At 50.1% G+C, this 11,313-nt stretch overlaps 2 protein-coding genes across 5 annotated transcripts in view; one reads left to right on the top strand and one right to left on the bottom strand.

Annotated features, from left to right (window-relative positions):
- Nucleotides 1-8,747, bottom strand: part of KYAT1 (kynurenine aminotransferase 1) — a 35,637-nt gene extending 26,890 nt beyond the window's left edge. The window contains exons 1-2 of one of the 4 annotated variants that reach the window (XM_024126460.3): nucleotides 8,684-8,747; nucleotides 8,301-8,416 (exon numbers count right to left, since the gene is read on the bottom strand). The gene's annotated coding sequence lies outside the window, so the exon portion shown is untranslated. The remainder of the gene's footprint in view (nucleotides 1-8,300; nucleotides 8,417-8,683) is intronic. The other 3 variants (XM_028497300.2, XM_007103778.3, XM_007103780.3) reach the window with 3 other exon arrangements.
- LRRC8A (leucine rich repeat containing 8 VRAC subunit A) overlaps nucleotides 8,548-11,313 on the top strand; it is a 26,536-nt gene continuing 23,770 nt past the window's right edge. The window contains exon 1 of the mRNA XM_024126191.2: nucleotides 8,548-8,644. The gene's annotated coding sequence lies outside the window, so the exon portion shown is untranslated. The remainder of the gene's footprint in view (nucleotides 8,645-11,313) is intronic.

Raw genomic sequence — 11,313 nt, 5'->3', positions numbered from 1 at the left:
CCTGCGCTCCGCAACGGGAGAGGCCACAGCAGTGAGAGGCCCGCGTACCGCAAAAAAAAAAACAAAAAAAAAAACAAATCGTGCTAGGACAACTGGATAGCCCCTTGCAAAAGAATAAAGTTGAAAAAAAAAAAAAAAACAGGGGCTTCCCTGGTGGCGCAGTGGTTGCGCGTCCGCCTGCCTATGCAGGGGAACCGGGTTCGCGCCCCAGTCTGGGAGGATCCCACATGCCGCAGAGCGGCTGGGCCCGTGAGCCATGGCCGCTGAGCCTGCGCGTCCGGAGCCTGTGCTCCGCAACAGGAGAGGCCGCAACAGAGGGAGGCCCGCATACCACAAAAAAAAAAAAAAAAAAAAAAAGAATAAAGTTGGACCTCTATCTCACTCCATCTACAAAAATTAACTCAAAAGGAAACAATGACCTTGATCACATTCTTGCTAGTGTCCTTTGATGCACAAAAGTTTTACATTTTTATGAAGTCCAAACATAGAATTACCTTATGACCCAGCAATTCCACTCCTAGGTATATACCGGAAAAAATTTAAAACATATGTCCCCACAGAAACTTGTACATGAATGTTAATACCAGCGTTATTCATAATAGTCAAACGTGGAAACAACCCAAATGTCCTTAACAGAAGAATGGGTAAATTAGGGTATATTCATACAATGGAATATTATTTAACCATAAAAAGGAACAACAGACATATTGATACATGGTACAATACAACCTGGATGAACCTCGAAAACATTATCCTAAGAAGTCAAGCACAAAAGGCCACCTATTGTATGATTATTTTTATAGGATATATCCAGAATAGGCAAATCCATAGAGTCACAAAGCAGATTAGTAGTTACCAGGGCCTGGGAGGGGGCAATGTGGAGTGATTATTCAATGGGTGTTTTTCTGAGATAATGAAAACATTTTGAAACTAGACGGAAGGGGTGGTTGCACAACACTGTGAATACACTAAATGCCACTGACCTGAACACTTTAAATGGTTAATTGTATGTTATGTGCATTTTACCTCAATTTTAAAAACGTATGTAGGAAAAAAAGGCAGGTTGAAGACAATATACTCCATTTGCATTTTAAAATTATACAGATAGATACATATGTGGTGGTACATGCATACACATACACATACACAGTCCTCACTTCCCACTGTACTGTGGGACTGTAAAAATGACCATGCAAGCTGAAATCATGCAAAGAGAACTTAATAATTAATGGGAAAAATTATGATTGTTCTGTGACCTTTCAAAGTTGTTGTTGAAGCATTAAAAACTCTTGATGGTCTGTTACACACGTAGAGACAAATAAAAAAGTAGTAAAACTAGTAATAAATTTAATACTTATTAAATTACTAGTGTAATTTAAATTAAAAACTTTGGAATTCAAGAGTTTTCTTTCTTTATCAAAATGTATCAAGGACGATCCAGCAATCCCATTTCTGCGTATACATCCAAAGGAAGCGAAAACCCTGTCTCAAAAGATATCTATACTCCCATGTTCACTGCAGCATTATTCATGAGCGTTAACATTTGGAAACAACCTAAGGGTCTGTTGATGGATGGATGGATAAAGAAAGTGTGGTATTTATGTATATACAATGGAGTATTATTCAGTCTTTAAAAAAAAGGAAATCCTGCCATTTGTGATGACATGGATGAAACTGGAATGCATTATGCTAAATGAAATAAGCCAGAAAGAAAAAAGACAAATACTGCATGGTATCACTTATACAGAAACAGAGTGTAGAATAATGGTTGCCAGGTGCTTGCAGATGGGGGAAAATAGGGAGGGGTTGATAAAAGGGTACGAACTTTCAGTTATAAGATGAATGAGTCTGAGGATCTAATGTATAGCCTGGTGACTATAGTAGATAATACTGTATTGTATAATTGAAATTTGCTGAGAGAGTAGATCTTCTCCCTAAAAAAAGGGTAACGATGTGAGATAATGGATGTGTCAATTAACTTGATTGTGGGAATCATTGCACAATGTATGCATATATCAAATCATCACATTGTACACTTTAAATATATTACAGTTTTATCTGTCAATTATGCCTCAATAAATCTGGGGAAAATTATCAAGAGTAGTTTGAACAGTGCTTGCCTTCTTCCTGTAGTGTAACTTGAGATACAGAATGAGCATCTTTTCTATGCATTGGTGAGTCATCATACTCCTTTCTAAGTTTAGATCAACTTAAAACATTTTATCCTTTGTACTTTCAATGTCATGAAATATATTTGGCAGTTCCTTTAATGTGATGTTACTGCTGGCATCACCTCCTCGGGACAACTTCATCCTTTTTGTCAGAACCACTCCCATTCATATGTGGATAGGTGTACCTTCACTAAGTTTCCCTGGCTGCATACCTAGAGCTTCTGGAATAGCAAATAGCTGTGGTGTCAACATTCCCAGAGCCAGCTATTTTTTAAATCACTCCATTTATCTTCAGTTCAAATTGCACTTTCAGTGTTATCACTCTGCATTTCTGTGCTGTACTTTCATGTGTGTTGGCCAATTCCCTCTTTTGCTGATACATTTTTGTAAAGTGTCACATGGGATTATCACAGGGAGACGGGAGGCAACACAAGGACATGCTTTGCTGTCTGTGTAGGAACCGAATAACGCTCATGGTGACCCATCAACAACAGGCTTTGAAAGAAGTGATGTAATTGGTCACTGGCCATTATGCATCTGTCATTTCCACAGCGATTTGTGGATGGAAGCAGCAAAGTCCATACTTAATGCAATTACTCATAGTTAACATAACATGACAACTGACATTTGAACCGTGTTATTGAGGGACTGGTGTTATTTAACTAAACCGTGGTATCTGAAACTCATACAAAACAAGTACTGCCTGATTATATACTGTATATGTTTGTGAATGAATTATTAACAGTGGCTCTCCCTGGGATTGGCTTGGCGGGGGGGTCTTATAAACTTCCATGCAGTTTTTTTTTTTTTTTTTTAATGAGGCTGTGAAGTTCTGGAATCAGACTGTGGACTGAAGTCATTTACTAGCTGTGTGACTTCTGGAAAATTACTAACCCTTTCTGAGAATCATTTTTGAAGTAAGAATAATGATAGTTCCTGCCCCATGGGTTGCAGTGAGAAGACAATGAGATAACACATGAAAACCACTTAGCCTGGTGCTGGGCAAGGAGTCAGTGTTCCACAAATGTCATCATTGTTATTGTTATTACTAAAATTTAGTCTGAGAAGTGCTGCAATGCAGGCAGCTCTCGGGAGGCCAACCCTGCCTGGAGAAGGGAGCAGAGATGCACCAGGTGACCTTTAGGACACCTTCCTGTACAGCCTCCCAGGCATCTAAGGTCACAGGTTTCCTTGCTGCCAGGCGAGGGGCTGGCGCCCAGCGGTCAGTGACCCGCCTAACACACGCCTCCATCAATCCGGGCAGCTATTGGCCACCTTCTCAGCCAGAAGGCACCACGACTAGTGAACAGCAGGTGGGTGACCCCTCGGGACACGCCTCAGCAACCAGTACTCTGTCGGCTGATGTCAGCTACACCTCCCGCTGGGTACAGCCTGTGTTGAGACTGGATAAAGTCCAAAGCCTCCCTAGCCTGGCCTTTGGAGCTGGCCTGAATCCAGACTCTGCAGCTTCCATGTTCTCTCCTCTTCCAGACGTACGAATCCTTTGCTCTTGAATAGAGGTTGCCCATCTTTGCTCAAGCTGTGCCCTGCCTGACATGCCCTTTAATCTGATCCCCCTGGCAGGGCTGAGCCCCAGCTCTGCCTCCTCTCTGAAGCCTTCTGGGTCGGCCTGGGCCTTCCTCTGAACTCAGAGCACCTACTATGCACCTGCCCCCCTGTGCTAAACTCTCATCTTCACAGCAGCCTATAGGAAGGCATCATCATCCCTATTTTGCTCAAGAGGAGAATGAACAAAGCTTACTCAGCTGAGAGAGCCTGAGCCGGGATTCAAACCCTGGTTCGTCTATTTCCAAAGTCTAAACTCTTCCCCGCCAAATCCTTCTTTCAGGAGGTGGGTGATGCTGCCTCTATCAGCTCAGGAGCCCATCAGTCCCGGGGGACAGGAGCCACGCCTACAGGAGCCCATCAGTCCCTGGGGACAGGGGCCACGCCTACAGGAGCCCATCAGTCCCTGGGGACAGGAGCCACGCCTACAGGAGCACATCAGTCCCTGGGGACAGGAGCCACGCCTTTTCCAGCTTCCACCCTGCATGGCAGCTTGCAAGGACAGGCAAGGTGATTTTGTTTTTGCAGCCTAGCCCCACATCACCTAAGCCAATTCTGTGCAGTAAGGATATTTTGTTTTATTTATTTATTAAAAAAAATTTTTTTTCAATATTTTGGCCGCGCGCGCAGCATGTAGGATCTTAGTTCCCCGACCAGGGAATGAATCCGCCTCCCCTGCAGTGGAAGGGTGGAGTCTTAACCACTGGACGGCCAGGGAAGTCCCAAGGATATTTGCTTTTAGTGTTTCTCAATAGCGGCACACTTGGTATTTGGGCTGAGTCAGTTCTTACCGGGCAGATTTATACAGTGCCTAGAAGGATGTTTAGCACACCTGGGCTCAAAATGTCAGAAGCCCCCTCCCCCTTCAGTTACTGAGAAAACACAAACCATGGCACCTCTGGAGAAGAGGCCTGGGAGGGGGTACCATGCCCAGGCAAGACCAGTCTGTTACACGAAAAACCACAGAAGATGAAAGCTTGGATTTGGAACTTGGACTTGGATAAAATGGTCCCAGCTCCACTCCACTAGCTATAGGATCTTAGTCGTGCCATACCAGGGTCAGCTTCCTCATCTGTACAGTGGGGACAATAATAAAGCAATCACCCCCAGAAAGCATGTAGCACAGGTCCTGGCCTACTTAACCTGTCAATGACAATAAGCTAGTAACATTTAACCTATAAGACTTTCCATAAGGGCTTCCCTGGTGGCGCAGTGGTTAAGAATCTGCCTGCCAATGCAGGGGACACGGGTTGGAGCCCTGTTCAGGGAAGATCCCACATGCCACGGAGCACCTAAGCTTGTGTGCCACAACTACTGAGCCTGCGCTCTAGTGCCCGAGAGCCACAACTACTGAGCCCGCATGCCACAACTACTGAGGCTGCGTGCCACAGCTACTGAAGCCCACGCGTCTAGAGCCCGTGCTCCACAACAAAAGAAGCCACGGCCACGAGAAGCCCGCACACCGCAACGAAGAGTAGCTCCCGCTCGCCGCAACTAGAGAAAGCCCGCGCGCAGCAATGGAGCCCCAATACAGCCAAAAATAAATAAATAAATTTATTTTTTAAAAAAAGGAATACAAGAAACAAAAGAAACAAAACTAAAAAAAAAGACTTTCCATAAAAATTAGTTAACCAAAGAGGACAACAAAATCTCTTGCAGATAATGAATCCTGATTTTTCTGTTTGTTTTGTATCTAAAAACACAGAGTCCCTACAAGATGAGTGTTTGGTGAAAACTTGTCAAGTCAATGGTTCTGCCCCAAGGGAGGTGACAGCCTATCTGGGGAGCCCTAACAAGTATACTGACTTTGACACAGTTCCCCTTGGCTTTGGAATTGGCAAAAGAGAGAGAAATGGCTTCTGGAGCCCAGACGGCAGGTTCCGGGCCAGAGGCCCAGAGGCGTTGGCGGGTGGGGATCCTAAGTTAGATACACAGTAGGAAGGCCACTCCTTTTTCTTCCTGGCACAGGATCCAGATTCAGAATTGGAATCTCACTCTTTAGGGCAGTTTTACACAAGCAAGAAAAAACAATATATGTATATATATTTAGTGCCTGGCAGGAAGATTAGAGAGCGTCATATCAGTTTTACAGATGGAGAAACCCTCAGAGCAGGGAAATGACTTACCCAAAGTGAAAGTCTTAGAAAAGCACAGAAGGACCCCAGCTGTGAATCCAAAGCTTGTATCACTGTCCAAGGATGAGGAAGTGAGATGAGGGTTTGGGAAATATTTCAGGGAGATGGCAGTGCCATCTGAGAGAGGAATGTGGCCCCAGGTCTGTTGGGGCAGGAGTGACGGTGATTCCTCGCTTGCTGCAGCTGGAGTGACTTTGGCCTGCTGGCTACAGAAGCGGGGGTGGGGGGCATGCCCAGCTAGATGTCCCAGCACACAGGCAACCTGATAACCCCAGGGGGCACAGACGGCCAGGGAGACAGGAGGGACATTCCTGTGTTGACACACCTTTGTTCACATGGGCAGAGTTTCTAACGTCAGCAAGTGGGCTGCCACTCTGGAGGCCGAACGAATGGGGGGAGGGGGCATCAGTGTGAAGGACTTCCTCACTGCTAACTCTCCTGTGTTCCTTTGTTGCCTCCATCTGGATTATGAAATTAGGGAGTCCTACCCTTTGCGGATGCAGAAGGTTAAGTGTGGCCTGGAGGGTGGGAAGCCACAGATGTTGCCGTGAGGAGCCATTCTCTAGGAGGAAAGAGCAATTCAGGCAGAAGCCAGCCTGATCATTTCTAACCTGCATAGTCTCTGATCATGTCAGTTATCTTCAGGCATGAGGATGTCTCTGCTCCAGTCTCCAGTTTCATCATTTCTCCTCCCAGATATCTTATGCATCTTTCAGTCACAGATGAAAAGTTACCTCCTTTGAGAAGCCCTCTGTGACTCCACCTGGGCTGGACTCGGGGCTGGACTCGGTGCTACGTCCTCTGTGCTCCCCAGGCCTGAGCCGCTGCTCACCCACCACAGAGCTCATCACAGGTGCTAACTGCTGGGTTGTCTGTTGCCCCGACCAGACCCCAAGGACAGGAACTGTGTCTGTCCTGCTCTACATCATCTCCTCAGCCTCTGGCAGCTCAACTAGCCCATCTGAGGTGTCTCAAGGATTAGTGCTGATGACCCCAGGAGGCTGAGGGAGAGACCAAGGAGCTCAACAACCTCTCCCGAAGTGGGGGAGTGGGGACTTGTGGGGACCCCCTTTGGGCAACTTTTTTTAAATTGAAGTACAGTTGATTTACAATGTTGTGATGGGCAACTTTCTTAACTTCTCTGTACTTCACCTACTGACCTGTAAAATGGAGCTAGTCTGCATGTAAAGCACAAAGTAGGACCCGAGGGAGCACTCAGGGTCAGTGACTGTAGTTAGTTCTACAGGAGGGGACACGGAGGCTCAGGGAAGTACGTGCCAGGTCCAGAGTCTCAAGGCTGGAAAGGGTTCTGGCCTCCAATGTGTGCCTCTCTTCATTTTGCACTGCTGGTTGTCTCCTGTCTGTTCCACTTGCTCAGTCAATAAACAGCCAATACACAGCTGCTGGATGCCTGCTGGGTGCCAGGTCCCACGCGGAGTGTTGCACGGTTGATAACAAAAAAGCTTCTCAGGAGGGCGTGGGATGAGCAAGAATGGTGGGCATTAGCATAAAATCCTCCCTGGCTCAAATTCCAGCTTTTCCACTTCCTGGCTATGAGATATTACTAAGGTCCCTAATCTCTGAGACTGTTTTCTCCTCAAATAATGGGGAAATACAAGACCTCCCAGCAGGAGAGCTGAAACCAGGCACTGGTCAGCTAGATAAATGGGAGCCAGTTATTAGCTGCAGCATCCCACTTTATTGTTAACCAACCTGTGCGCTTGGTAGTAAATTCTTCCCCCTTGTCCGGGCACCCACGACCCCGGTTCTCCTGTCGGAGGCCACCACAGTTAACAACTCGTGCATCTCACCAGCCAGCTGGTGCACACACCGGCAGACAGCCATGCCCCCACACGCGTTCTTTCACACAAACGGTAGCACCGGTCAGCGCTGTTCTTTTCGCCCCTTCCCTTTTCCATCTACGGTATCTTGGAAGTGGTCCCATATTAGTGCATATTGAACATTTTTCTTTTTAGCGGCTGCATAGTATTCCATTGTATGGATACTCTTTTGGCGTGCTTGGCGTTACTATTATCAATCTGGGAACTCCGAGGACTCGGGATCCCTAGAGCTGTAGAGCTGGAGTCCGGCACCCAGTTCCAGCCCCGGCTCTGCCCAGAATTCTCCCAGTCGCCTTGGGCTCCCTCTTCCCCACCGGTACCCTACGATCGCGGGGGTGGGGGTGAGGCGGGGGATGGGGGTGCAGAGAGGACCACCCTGGCGGGTCCCAGTGTCTGAGTGCGGGTCGGCGAGTAGCGCGCGCAACAGCTCCCGGCTGGGTCAACCTTTTAGCGTAGCCACTCCGCTAATATCAGAAGCACCAAACGCAGCGAGTAGTCTGGCACAATCGACCTTGGAAACGGTTTCCAGGCCCTCCCGCCTCGGCACCTGACCTCGGGGCAGCAACGCTCAGGCACCAGCTACTCACCCCTGCCTCGGCCGCTTCACCCTTCGTCTCCAGGCGCCGAAGGTTACAGCCGTCCCTGTCTCTTTAAGGGGGCCGAGCCCGGGCTCCGCTACTTCCGCCCCAAAGCAACATGGCACCTGCAGGGAGAGGGTGCAGGCGTAAAGAGAGCTCCCCTCAAAAAGATGGCAACGCCCTGGTAGCCCCGTTCGCGCCCGAAGGTGACGTCACTTCCGGGGCGGAGGAGGCTGAGTGGTGCAGTGAGGGACAAACAAAAGGAGGCGCCGGAGGGGCGCAGCGGCTGGCGGCGGGACAGAGCAGCAGGGGCTCGGGGCTGCCGGCTGGGCGGCCGCGCGCGGCGGGCCCAGGTGAGTGGGTGGGGTGGGGAAGGGGGTGTGAGCTGTCACCTCTCGAAATCCACTCCTGTACGTCCCCGGCCAGCTGCCCGGCCCCGGGCACCCTGGGTAGCTTGGGCTCTGCCCGCCAGGGCCGGCTCCCTGGGGGCCTCCCGCGGCAGCTCAGTTCGGCCTACCTCCGGGTTCCCCATCCCCCGGGTCACCGGGGCCCCCCCCCGCCTCTCCCTGGTGCCGCGGCGCGCGAGCCCCCTCCCAGGCACCCCAGTGCCTCCCTGCGCTCTACATAACCGGGAGTTTCCGCCTTGGCTCCCCAGGTCCCCTTGTCATCTCCTGGCTTCCCCCAGATCTTCACCCCTCCACACACACACGCCCCCCTTACTAGAGGTTCCACCTCTGGGCTTTCTCCTTGGCAGCTTTTTTTTTCTGTTTTCAAAGGTTCCACTTGCTCTCTTCTCCTGGGTTCCTGGTCCCCTCCTCTTCCCTTACACCCCTCCCTCCTCTTGACTGGGCTGGAACTGTGCCCTGACTTGGGGGCAGATCCCTGGCTAGGCTCGTGGGGCCTGTCTGGGCTGGGGTTGCTGGGAAGCCCAGTCCAGGGTCTGAGGCTCCGGACCCTGCCGGTGTCCTGTGCATCCAGATGGACCTGAGAGCCAGGTCTGATGAGGTCTGGGCTGGAGACCCAGCGAAGTTGACTCCCCAGCTGAAGCAGCATAGCCGCTGGTTCTTGAGGTTCATGATGATTCTGCTCCTTTTGTTGACTGCTTCTTTCTCCTGGTCCGGACTGGACTGAACCAAGATTGGGCTGGTTCTTAGCTGATGCATGTGCTGCCTTTTTTGGAAAGGAGGAGAGATGGTTGCGGGGTAGCTGGCAGCCTCCTCCCGGTGGGGACTTGGCTGGAAGGGTGGGGCCGCCCCTTGGTGACCATGCTCCCCGGAGGGCTCTTCTCCTGCCCTGCCCCCAGAAGCCTTTTGAGGATGAGGTGTGAGGATGAGGAGGGAGAGAGCTTGGTGCGGGAAAGGGAATTTGGGCCTAAATTGTGGAGGAAGGATTTGGGGGAACTGAAAGGCTCCCAGGGGCCTCTCCCACCTTTTCCATTAGGAGTACCTTTTACCCCTGACGAACTGTATCCTGCCCTTTGAGCAGACAGAGTGGCAGACAGACAGACTGGGAGGCAGGAGGAGGAGGTCTGATGTTGGTGATCCCTCCTGTGGAGGGGACGGGGGAGTGAGAGTTTTGTTCAGAGGGACTGGGCAGTGCCCACGGCTCAGTCACACTGGCATTGCCTTCGTGAAGGTCAAGTTTTCCTCTGGCTCAGGAGGGGAGGCAAGGACAGATGACAGTGCTGGAGGACTGGCTTTTGGAGAGGTGCTGCTGGGGCATGAATGACTGGCCCCTGCCTCCCTGTCTTCCCAGTTTTAGAGATTCTTTGGGGTTAGCTCTAATGCCCCTCTGCCTTCCGGGGGCAGTGAGGCACAGAGCAGGAGCCCAAGAAATATTTGTGACTTCCCCCTGGAACTCAACCAAATACTCCATCCCTTGGGCACACCCACTAGGAAGCTGTTTCCTCTGCAAACTTCGAATGGCCTTTCTGGACAGTGGAAGCTCCTCAGGATTGTCCCAGTAGGTCAGAGCTCAGGGAGCTGGCTTGGCCTGGACCTCGCCTGCAGGAGTCGGAGTGAAGGGATCGGCCTGGTTCCTGACTCTCCTGAGAGTGGAGGTGATTCTGGGTTTTCACAGGCTTTCACGGGAAGTCAGTTGGGTTGGATGTGGGGCCCTGGAGCCCAGCACACCATCTCTCCATCTCTTGACTCATTCATTCATTCATTCATTCAACCATCCTTTGGTAAGTGCCTGGTCTGGGCCAGGAATGGTGCTATGAGAACACAGTCCCTGGCTACAGTCTGGGAGGAGAGGCAGACAGGAATACGTTGATACAGTGGCCAGCATAATACTAGAAATATTACAGAGGCGGCCCAGAGGAAAGAGGCATTAGCTGTGGGTGAATGTGTAGGGGGTGGTCAGCGTGTGTTTCCTGGAAGAGGAAGGGTTAGAAGAATCAGTGCCAGTGAGTCCAGAGGCCTGAGTTCTGGGCCTGCCTCTGTCATGGGCAAGTGACTGGCTTTCCCAGCCTCAGTGGGTATCCCTCTCTTTGCCAAGGAGGGTAGGGGTAGGGGTAGAGGCTGGCTCCCATGGCTTCTGTGCCTTTATAGACCCAGGTGCTTCACTGTCTAGCTGCCATCACTCTGTGTGGGATTGCCGGGTTATTGACTGTCTCCCTCTGAGGCTGGAGACTATCTCCTGCTTCTTTCCTCCTAGCACAGTGCCTAGCATTGAGTAGGTGTGATAAATGTTCAGTGGTGTAAACAGCTGAAAGGCTCCACGATCCCTTTGTCTGTGTAACCACGCCTCCCCGCCCCCCTTCCTGCTAACTCCTCCTTGTCCTTTGGCCTTCCTTGATGGCTGGGCCACACTCCCAGCGCCTGGCTGGTTTAAACACTCCCCCTACCCTGCTGTAGCCTGACCACACTTCTCTCCCCACCCTCCTAACTTGTCTTGTTCGCTCCTGTGAACAGTTCTGAGCAGAGTGCCTGGCATGTAGTAGATGCTCACTAAACGCTTCTTGACTATAGAGGATGGTTGGTTTTTTTTTTTTTTTTTTTTTTTTTTTTTTTTTTTTTTG

Source organism: Physeter macrocephalus, chromosome 13 (genome assembly GCF_002837175.3).
Source record: "Physeter macrocephalus isolate SW-GA chromosome 13, ASM283717v5, whole genome shotgun sequence".
Lineage (NCBI taxonomy): Eukaryota > Metazoa > Chordata > Mammalia > Artiodactyla > Physeteridae > Physeter > Physeter macrocephalus.
The sequence above is the reverse complement of the archived record's forward strand: the minus strand, read 5'-3'. Positions and strand labels throughout refer to the sequence as shown.